Source organism: Macrobrachium rosenbergii, chromosome 50 (genome assembly GCF_040412425.1).
Source record: "Macrobrachium rosenbergii isolate ZJJX-2024 chromosome 50, ASM4041242v1, whole genome shotgun sequence".
Lineage (NCBI taxonomy): Eukaryota > Metazoa > Arthropoda > Malacostraca > Decapoda > Palaemonidae > Macrobrachium > Macrobrachium rosenbergii.
Genome location: NC_089790.1, coordinates 15,239,675 through 15,250,000, shown reverse-complemented (window position 1 = coordinate 15,250,000; position 10,326 = coordinate 15,239,675). Strand labels below are relative to the sequence as shown.

Here is a 10,326-nt window from a genome sequence, read left to right as displayed (position 1 = left end):
TTCATCTGATGATGGGCAGGGATCATCAAAAAACGATTCGTCGAGATTTTTTTTTTTTTTTTTTTTTTTTTTTTTTTTTTTTTTTTTTTTTTTTTGCTCTTGCCAAGCAGGACTTTCATCTTTGCTTCACATGACGTCGAACTGTATCTCGTTGTATCTGTAAATTCTGCGTCATCAAGAAAAAAACTTCTACAAAAATTCACACTTTACTGTGTCTAGTCTCATTTGTAAATTCCGTTTCATTAAGAAAAAGCCTTGACGAAAACCACAGCTCTAATCTAAAAGCCATGAGAGATTTGCTGTGTCTCATTCTATTATCCCTAAAACAATATTCCTTGTATTTTAATCATTTACTTACATTTCTACCTGTTTATCTATTTATTTGTTAATTTATTTTTTCTTCTCTCATAACTGATCTCTTCTTTCTGTATTTTCTGTTGCTTTCTGTTACTTCTGTCGAATGAACGCCATAATATTCTTTGGAAGCTTGAATTTCAAGTCAGTGCGGGCTTGTTCCATATGAAAACGGGTTCATATCCTGAATAATAATAATAATAATCATCATCATCATCATCTGTGTCATTGACGCGTAATAATCATACATTTAGAGAACTTCTCATCGATACTTACGAGAGATGTGAAAATAAAAGATTTTCATAATATTATACATTTTAGTACGCATCAACAAAATAAAAATCTGACTAGAAAGTAACTGTTAATTAAAATTGCGTATCATCATCGCTTAAGTCGAATAAAAGACATAAAATGATATTACACGAATATATAACTAGAACTGAGAAAAGCTTCATTCAGTAAACGGCTTCCCACGGAGACACCTGTCAGATAGGAAATTACTTAAGACAGTGTCATCAAGCATTAGTTCAATTTAGCCAGTTGTGCAAAACAAATTAAAATACAATTTCTTTGCTTATATTCACTTTTTAAAACGTAATATAACATGTATATATATGTATGTATGTATATATGTATAATCATTCTTGTATATTAGAACATACACACACACGCACACAGTTCATACAACAAAGACGGAACAAGAAAAACACGTGTCACAAAAACATCAATTTCGTCTCTTACAACTTCTCATTAACAACCGTGTGTAAAATACAAGCTTCAAATATTAGAAAATTGTTAGTTAACCCAAAAGTAATTTAAACTAATATATTCCTTTTAGGTAATTATACGCCCCCTCTCTCTCACATGACGGATGTGAGAGGTAAGGTATAACCGGCAATAAATTATTTTGCGACACTCACATACGCGTCAAATTTAGCTTGGCGTAATTTGCATTGAAGTCATCAATCTGGGCCGCGAGGGAGGACCAGGAATCATGCAATGGAGCTTTGTGGGTCTTCGTCAAAACTCAGATATTATAGAGTTGTAATTTCTAACATAAGCTAAATATAGAACGATGCACCGCGCATTATTGATAGGCAAATGTGCTACTCATTAGAGCAGAAATTAACTTTCATTCAATTGCGTCGGAATGATTTTAAGTAAACAGAAGAATCTATTGGTTAATGATCCATTTACTACAGCGAAGTCTGCACTGGATAGAGAATTAATTGCACTTGCAGAAGACAATTGTTGATGTTAAAGCTATTATATTATTTGTATGTATCATTGTAAGTAAGGAAAGTATACTTGAAATAGGTATATATATATATATATATATATATATATATATATATATATATATATATATATATATATATATACTGTATATATATATAAATCTATATACCTACTGTCACCTTGTTCTGAATCTCTGGATGAAGATTCGAACCCTGCTGCGGGGCATCAGAATTACTTCATATTCTTGCAACTGGATCTAAAGCTTCATACTGATTAGTGTATCCAAAAAGTGAGAAGAATTCGAAAAGCTGTGAGGGCAATATGGTTATTACAAAGTGGTTTTATATATATATTTCATATGGCTGCTACAAGTTTTATATATATATATTTCATATAATATTTAAGATGTGATGGAAGAATTTATAGTCAGATGAAACTATATATAAAATCTTTGTGTTCAGCAAATAGTTTGATTCCTCAGCAATGTTGCCGGTCAGGTATATGTGTTATATATTATATATTATATGATCTAGATTATAAAATATATAAAAGTGAGTTTGATATTCATTAACGTGATAGAATATAGTTGTATATAGCTATATACAGGCTTTGAAATCAGTTTAGAGTTTGAAATGTATGGGAGAAAATTGAACTTGTGAACAATTTTCAACATTATGAACTTTTGAACTGGTGTGGAGATTTACACCATATCTCTTTATATTATTGTTTTGTCATGAAACATCACCTAAACTCACCATTTGTAACCCACTGGAAAAAATACCTACTAAAACTCACTAGAGACAACCCACTGAAAAATACCTTTAATCAGAAGTGTTTTGCATAAAACTCACCACTATTATGTTTTAATCTTTGCTTTGTTTTATTCACTTGAAAAATTCTCTGCTACAGAGCAACCAAAGCTCTGTGATTTCTGTAATACATATCACTGAAAACTATCCCTCCCCCTCACCTCCAAGAAAAAAAAGGGAACATAACCTCTGAACGAAGAGCATGTCCCGGTGATTCCCAAATGAATCAACAAAAAGGGGTATCTTTTAACCTCGATTTATAACACAATGGAACATTTAGGGAAGGGGGAGGGGGGGTTTGGAAAAGAGAATGCATGATTATCAAGCAAAAACTCACTCATCTCATCACCTCTCACCATTTGTAACCCACTGGTCCATTTCTAAAACTCACTAGACCATTAAACACAAACTCACCACTAGTAACCGTTCTACGACTGATTAATCATAATGGATTGCTGCCATAAACGATTAGAGTTCAGGAGCATTGTAAATGAATCACTATTGTTAACCCTTTTATTTCGTCGAACTTTAGAGTTGGAATATTTATATAAAAAACTATCTATGGTCCATTTATAAACACAAAGTATATTATATATATTGCTATAAACGATTATATTGTAAATATATATATATATTTCGTCGCTGATTGGATATATATATATATGTGTGTGTATATATATATGTATATATATTATATTTATATATATATATATATATATATATATATATATATATATATATATATATATATATATTTATATATATACATATATGCATATATGTGTGTGTGTGTGTGTGTGTGTTTGTGTGTGTACTCGTACTTCGAATACAGAATATAATTAATGCATATACAAGCAAAATTTGTGCATAATTATACACCACTGAAGTGTCATAAATCCATACATACGTGCGACAGCCGTTATAAGTAATATGCTACTGCACATTCGAATAAGATAAAAACTAGGCCATTTAATGCAAAGTAAATATGATCCATATTTCTCCCATTTAGTCTTTTAAGGACCAAAATCCTTCCGGTAATGTAAAATAAAAAAATTCGAACCTAAAAATCTTTTTGCGAGAAAAGGAGATGGAACTTTTTTTTATATATTTTGACCTTTCAGTCTGTGACGAATACCGATCTCACAGAAGCTGCATCTCACGAAATCAGTCTTCTTCTTCTTCTTCTTCTTCTTCTTCTTCTTCTTCTTCTTCTTCTTCTTCTTCTTCTTCTTTATGTTAATTTGTAGATTGCATATCTGCGCTTAGCCGTTTTTTATTTTATTTTGGTTAGTATATTATAATAGTCTACTTGTATTTTCATCTGTTCATTTATTTATTTGTTAATTTATCCTTGTTTTCTAGTAGCTGATCTCTTCTTTTTGTATTTCGTATTACCTTCAAGTACTTGTTTCAAATAAACACCATAATATTCTTTGGAAGCTTGAATTTCAAGTCAATGTCCTGACCCTGTGGTGGTGTTGTTCCATGTGAAAAGGGTTCATCTTTTGAATAATAATAATAATAATAATAATAATAATAATAATAATAATAATAATAATAATAATAATAATAATAATAATAATAATAATAATAATAATAATAATAATAATATCAGTCTATCTATGAAAGTCCAGAGGCATCAGCAATCAGAGATGTTGATATATTTATATTTGTGATGAGTAAAAAATACTGTGATCCTTTCACGTGGATTATGACTTATAAACAATAAAAAAGTAGATTACTTACCTTTTTGCTCTTATTATTAGTAATGGTAACGGCGAAAGGATAAACAATAATCTAAATATATTATTATTATTATTATTATTATTATTATTATTATTATTATTATTATTATTATTATTATTATTATTATTATGATAATCGGAGATCATGAAGACTCACATGAATTATTTGAACTATTTGCTTATTGCACGCACAAGCACACACACACACACGCACACAGGACCCGTGGCAACCTAAATGGAATCGTTGCAAATTAAATTATCATCGCGTTGAAACACAGAGGAATGAAATCAACAAGTCTTGTCTGCTTTTCAGTAATATACGTATCTCAAAATGTCCCCTAACAAATCTACCAACTAGGACCCTGCATATTATCTTAACTGCGAAAGTAAGTTCTGTCTCCAAATCTAATAAACAGGAACCTATATTAATCTCAGATATGAAGGTAGGATCTCTCTGCAGATCTGCCAGATAGGAACCCCTATGTATCATAGGTATGAGGGTAGGGTCTCTCTGCAGATCTGCCAGATAGGAACCTTTATGTATCTCAGGTGTGAAGGTAAGATCTCTCTTTAGATCTGCCAGATAGGAACCTATATGTATATCAGGTTTGAAGGTATAATCTCTCTGCAGATCTGCCAGATTAGAACCCGTATGTATCTCAGGTATGAAGGTAAGATCTCTCTTTAGATCTGCCAGGTAGAAACCTATATGCATCTTAGGTATGAAGGTAGGATCTCTTCATATCTGCCAGATTTGAACCTTTATGTATCTCAGGTATGAAGGTAAGGTCTCTCTTTAGATCTGCCAGATAGGAGTCCTTATGTATCTCAGGTATGAAGGTAGGATCTCTCTCTGCAGATCTACCAGATTTGAACCTGTATGTATCTCAGGTATGAAGGTAAGATCTCTCTTTAGATCTGCCAGATAGGAACCTGTATGTATCTCAGGTATGAAGGTAGGATCTCTCTGCAGATCTGCCAGATTTGAACCTGTATGTATCTCAGGTATGAAGGTAAGATCTCTCTTTAGATCTGCCAGATAGGAACCCTTATGTATCTCAGGTATGAAGGTAGGATCTCTCTGCAGATCTGCCAGATTTAAACCTGTATGTATCTCAGGTATGGAGGTAAGATCTCTCTCTAGATCTGCCAGATAGGAACCTATATGCATCTCAGGTATGAAGGTAGGATCTCTCTGCAGATCTGCCAGATTTGATCCTGTATGTATCTCAGGTATGAAGGTAAGATCTCTCTTTAGATCTGCCAGATAGGAACCTATATGTATCTCAGGTATGAAGGTAGGATCTCTCTGCAGATCTACCAGATTTGAACCTGTATGTATCTCAGGTATGAAGGTGGGATCTCTCTTTAGATCTGCCAGGTAGGAGCCTATATGTGTCTCAGGTATGAAGGTAAGATCTCTCTGCAGATCTGCCAGATTTGAACCTGTATGTATCTCAGGTATGAAGGTAAGATCTCTCTGTAGATCTGCCAGATTTGAACCTGTATGTATCTCAAGTATGGAGGTAAGATCTCTCTTTAGACCTGCCAGGTAAGAACCTATATGTATCTCAGGTATGAAGGTAAGATCTCTCTGCAGATCTGCCAGATTTGAACCTGTATGTATCTCAAGTATGGAGGTAAGATCTCTCTTTAGACCTACCAGGTAAGAACCTATACAGTATGTATCTCAGGTATGAAGGTAAGATCTCTCTGCAGATCTACCAGATTTGAACCTGTATGTATCTCAAGTATGGAGGTAAGATCTCTCTTTAGATCTGCCAGATAGGAACCTGTATGTATCTCAGGTATGAAGATAGGATCTCTCTGCAGATCTGCCAGATTTGAACCTGTATGTATCTCAGGTATGAAGGTAAGATCTCTCTTTAGATCTGCCAGGTAGAAACCTGTGTTTATCTCAGGTATGAAGGTAAGATCTCTCTTTAGATCTGCCAGATAGGAACCTATATGTATCTCAGGTATGAAGGTAAGATCTCTCTTTAGATCTGCCAGATTTGAACCTGTATGTATCTCAGGTATGAAGGTAAGATCTCTCTTTAGATCTGCAAGGTAGGAACGTATATGTATCTCAGGTATGAAGGTAGGATCTCTCTCGCAATGCACCAGATAGGAACCTATATGTACCTCAGGTATGAAGGTAGGCTCTCTCTCCAGATCTACTAAATAGGAGCCTGTATGTATCTCAGGCATGATGACAGGATCTGTCTCCGATTCTGCCGAATACGGAACTATTTATCTCAACTCTGAAAGTAGGACTCTCTCTTAATGTGCCGAATAGGAACCTATATTCATCTCAGGTGTGAAGGTAGGATCTCTCTCAAAATGTACCTATTAGGAACCCATATTTATCTCAAATAGGAAAGCAGGATCTGTCTCCGATTCTGCCGAATAGGAACCCCTATTTATCTCAGATATGAAGGTAGGATCTTTCTCAAAATGTACCTAATGGGAATACATATTTATCTCAGATATGACGGTAGGGTCTGCTGAATGGGAATCTCTGTTTATCTCAACTATCAAAGCAGGACTCTCTCCAAATGCGCCAAATAGGAACCTATATTAATCTCAAATAGGTAAGTAGGATCTCTCTCCAAATTTGCCGAAATGGAATCTTATATTCATTTGAAATAAGAAGGTAGGATCTGTATCCAATCTGCTGAATAGGAATCTCTATTGATCTTAAATAAGAAGGCAGGATCTAGCTCCAGCTGCCAAATAGGAAGCTACGGATGCCTTAAAGAATAAAAGACAGCGAAGGAAACGCAGGACAAGCATCCATTCCGCGGTTGCAGGAAAGTCCTGCGTTTTGCTTTCTATCTTTCTAAAGATCAAATAAGTATATAAAACATGCCCCGAATTTTCTTCTGCGCAATCGAGTTTTCTGTACAGCGTGTAATGCTGTATGAGCCGCGGCCCGTGAAACTTTTAGCCACGGCCCAGTGGTGGCCTGTCCTATAGCGGTGCCAGACGCACGATCACGGCTAACTTTAACTTTAAATAAAATAAAAACTACTGAGACCAGAGGGCTGCAATTTGGTATGTTTGATGATTGGAGGGCGGATGATCAACTTACCCATTTGCAGCCCTCTAGCCTCAGTATTTTTTAAGATCTGAGGGCGGAGAGAAAAAGTGCGGACGAAGAGACAAAGCCATCGCAGTAGTTTTCTTTTACAGACCCTCAGCTGACTATCAGTTACCAATCTCTCTTCGATCGAAGTCCAAAGGCTGGATGTTTTAGCAGCTCCCCCGTCACTGGGGCCATTAAATATGACTGAATTCGTATCTGCTTCTTCGTGTAGAGATATTCAGGTGACATAAATCAGGCGTCACTCGATGCTTGACCGGGGTCGTTTATTCTCGGAGATTTGCTCGGCGTCAAAAAAATATGGCAGTTTGGAAACTTGTGGAAATTAATTTCCTTTGACAGCGGTCAGTGGGAATTGAGAGAGTTCGCCTCAATGATCAATTGTTTATTAATTTTTCAAATTTATTTATTTAGTTTTCGCTTCATACGTTTGACGTGAGAAATGACTTTCGTGGTTTATATTTTATCATAAATGGCAACGAAAGAAAATTATTTTTTTTTTGTGAAAATTGAGGCCCTGTAAATCCTTATCCAAAAAGAAAACACACATACACACACACACATACACACACACACATATATATATATATATATATATATATATATATATATATATATACATATATATACACATACGTACATATACATATATATATATATATGTATATATACATACATACATGCATTTAGATAGATTAGGTATATAATTCATTCAATACACAAACATCACCTAACACAAAGAACACAGATCGAATTAAAAAAAAAAACACAAACACACGGAAAGAAAAGAAGAGACAACGAAGGGAACATAAAAAATGAAATTGCCAGCCTTCTTAAATGCTGCATTCTCTTCATTCTCAACATAATGGCGTAACTGGATAACACACAAGTAAGTTCATCCCTTCGACAGAGCAAGAGGCTTATAATATACCGAAGGGAAAGTTGGCTGTCCTGACAGCAATATCTTTCCTAAAACTTTGAAGAGTGAAACATGAAACCCACGTGTAAACAGAAACCGACTCATTTTAAACTATTGTTTTCGTGTCATTGGTTCGATTCTCTTCTTTCTGGATGAAACTTGTATCTCTTTTTGTTTTCTTACACAATATATGGAAACTAACATGCTGAGATTATACATAGACTAACAAGTTGAGAAACGTTAGCTTTTAGAAGGCAAAAGCGAACAGGTATTTACGATTACTCAGTATGCCATGGCCATGATATCGGATTTACACATGCCGTTCTATTTGTGAAATTTACGCATAATATTTGTTATGTAAAAACTCATTCCTTAACATTCTTCCCTACTTGAGACTGAGAAGAATTATAAAATAGAACTTAATGGTGAAATGTAGTTGCATAAGCATTCAGAAGATAAAAACGAACAGGTATTTACGATTAATCGCAACGTCATGGCCATGATATCAGATTTACTCTTGGTGTTTTGTTTGCGAAAGATCACACATAATCTTTTTATGTAAAAATTATTTCTTTAACATTCTTTCATAGTTGAAAATGAGGGGGAATTATAAGACAGAGCCTAACTGAAAATTGTATATTTTAATGTATACTTTCTCCAAAAAGGAAAGTATATAAAGTACCGGTGATGGAAAATTATAAATATATATAACTTTATATATTTATATGTACTTCCTCCAAAAGTGAAAAGTACAGGTGAGGAAAATTTTCACTTACCTTTTCTTCCGTTCCGAAGTGGATTTCAAGAACTTGAGGTCGTCGCTGAGCTGGTACTGCAATTCATCCTCGAAGGCTCATCATCCTCAAGGTATAACTCAGAACTGGAGGGTTTGTGAGGGGGGGTTAAGGTAGTCGATGAATTTCAAGGAATATTCGTATTACGAAAGACACCGGGATGACTTGATTAAAAACTCCTTTTTTTTTAAGATTTTTTTTTAAAGATATTCACTTGATGGATTATTATCGTAAAACCGAGATGTTTATTTCCGTGTTCTCTCTTACGTTACGTTTCTTACTTTCCCCCTTTGTATTATTCGTTTATGCCCCCAAAAAATCTCCTCTCTCCTTCGCGTTGTTCTACTACAAAGTCCTGCTGTTATTGCTCCTTCTGGTGGTTCCAACCTGCCTCCTGCCAGCGCTGGAACTGAACAAATAATAATGTACCGACGGCGAGAGACACCACCACCTTTCGAGAAAACGGAGCAGCGAAATTTTCCAGGGACGTCCTCCCTCTCTCAGACAAGTTTTGAAACGAAACTTTATCTCTCGCGCGCGCTTCTTTCTTACTTTCTCTCTCTCTCTCTCGCTCGCTCGCTCACGCTCACGCTCTCTAGCTCTCTCTCTCTTTTTCCCTGATCTCCACCTGTTGGGTGGCTGCCACGAGTTAGGGGGTCTGCGCTCCCCACCGTCAACTTATACTTGGGCTGTGTGCCTACCTGAAGCACGTTACCAATTCGGGCGATATTTTTCTTTGGGTAGCGTCCGGGTTTCAAAATGTTTCGTTTTTGGAACCCCGTCTTTTTAAAACAAGTCAAATTAAATTCAAATGCCTTGATATTTATTCGTCAAAATAAACAACAATTACCTGTGGCATTTAAATTAAGAAATTATTCCGAAAACCATCGGTTTATATTCGAAAACTCCAAAGTCGAACGAAACGTTCCGCATCGACTGCTCGTGTGGCAGCGATGGGGACTCTCCTGATTGGCTGTCGTTCCCTCCCCCGCGTAGTCAACCTCCGTGACGTCATAGTTCACGGAAGACCTGGCCAATGAGGAGCGAGATCTCTTGCGAAGGAATTCTTGAATGAAACAAAATTACTCACACGAATACTATGCGGTAATCCATAGCGACGCCAGTATTAGCATAAATTTACATGACGCAGAATAAATTCACACTTTGCTGCAATTACGCATCTGGGTGTGAGGGCCATCGCTGGAAATATTTTTCAAACTGACGGTCCAGTTATTTTTTCTCGAAGCTTTTTCTTTTTTTTTTCTTCTTCGTGATGGATTTGTTAACCTAATTTCGTATATTTCACTGTTATGTAGATATAATTATGCGTTGCCAAAGTCACTGAAAAAATAGTATAAAA

The 10,326-nt window shown here is 35.3% G+C and overlaps 1 protein-coding gene across 1 annotated transcript in view; it reads right to left on the bottom strand.

Annotated features, from left to right (window-relative positions):
• The window catches only part of LOC136832661 (uncharacterized), a 143,233-nt gene extending 133,612 nt beyond the window's left edge, over positions 1-9,621 (bottom strand). The window contains exon 1 of the mRNA XM_067093949.1: positions 8,949-9,621. The gene's annotated coding sequence lies outside the window, so the exon portion shown is untranslated. The remainder of the gene's footprint in view (positions 1-8,948) is intronic.
• Between the last annotated feature and the right edge of the window lie 705 nt (positions 9,622-10,326).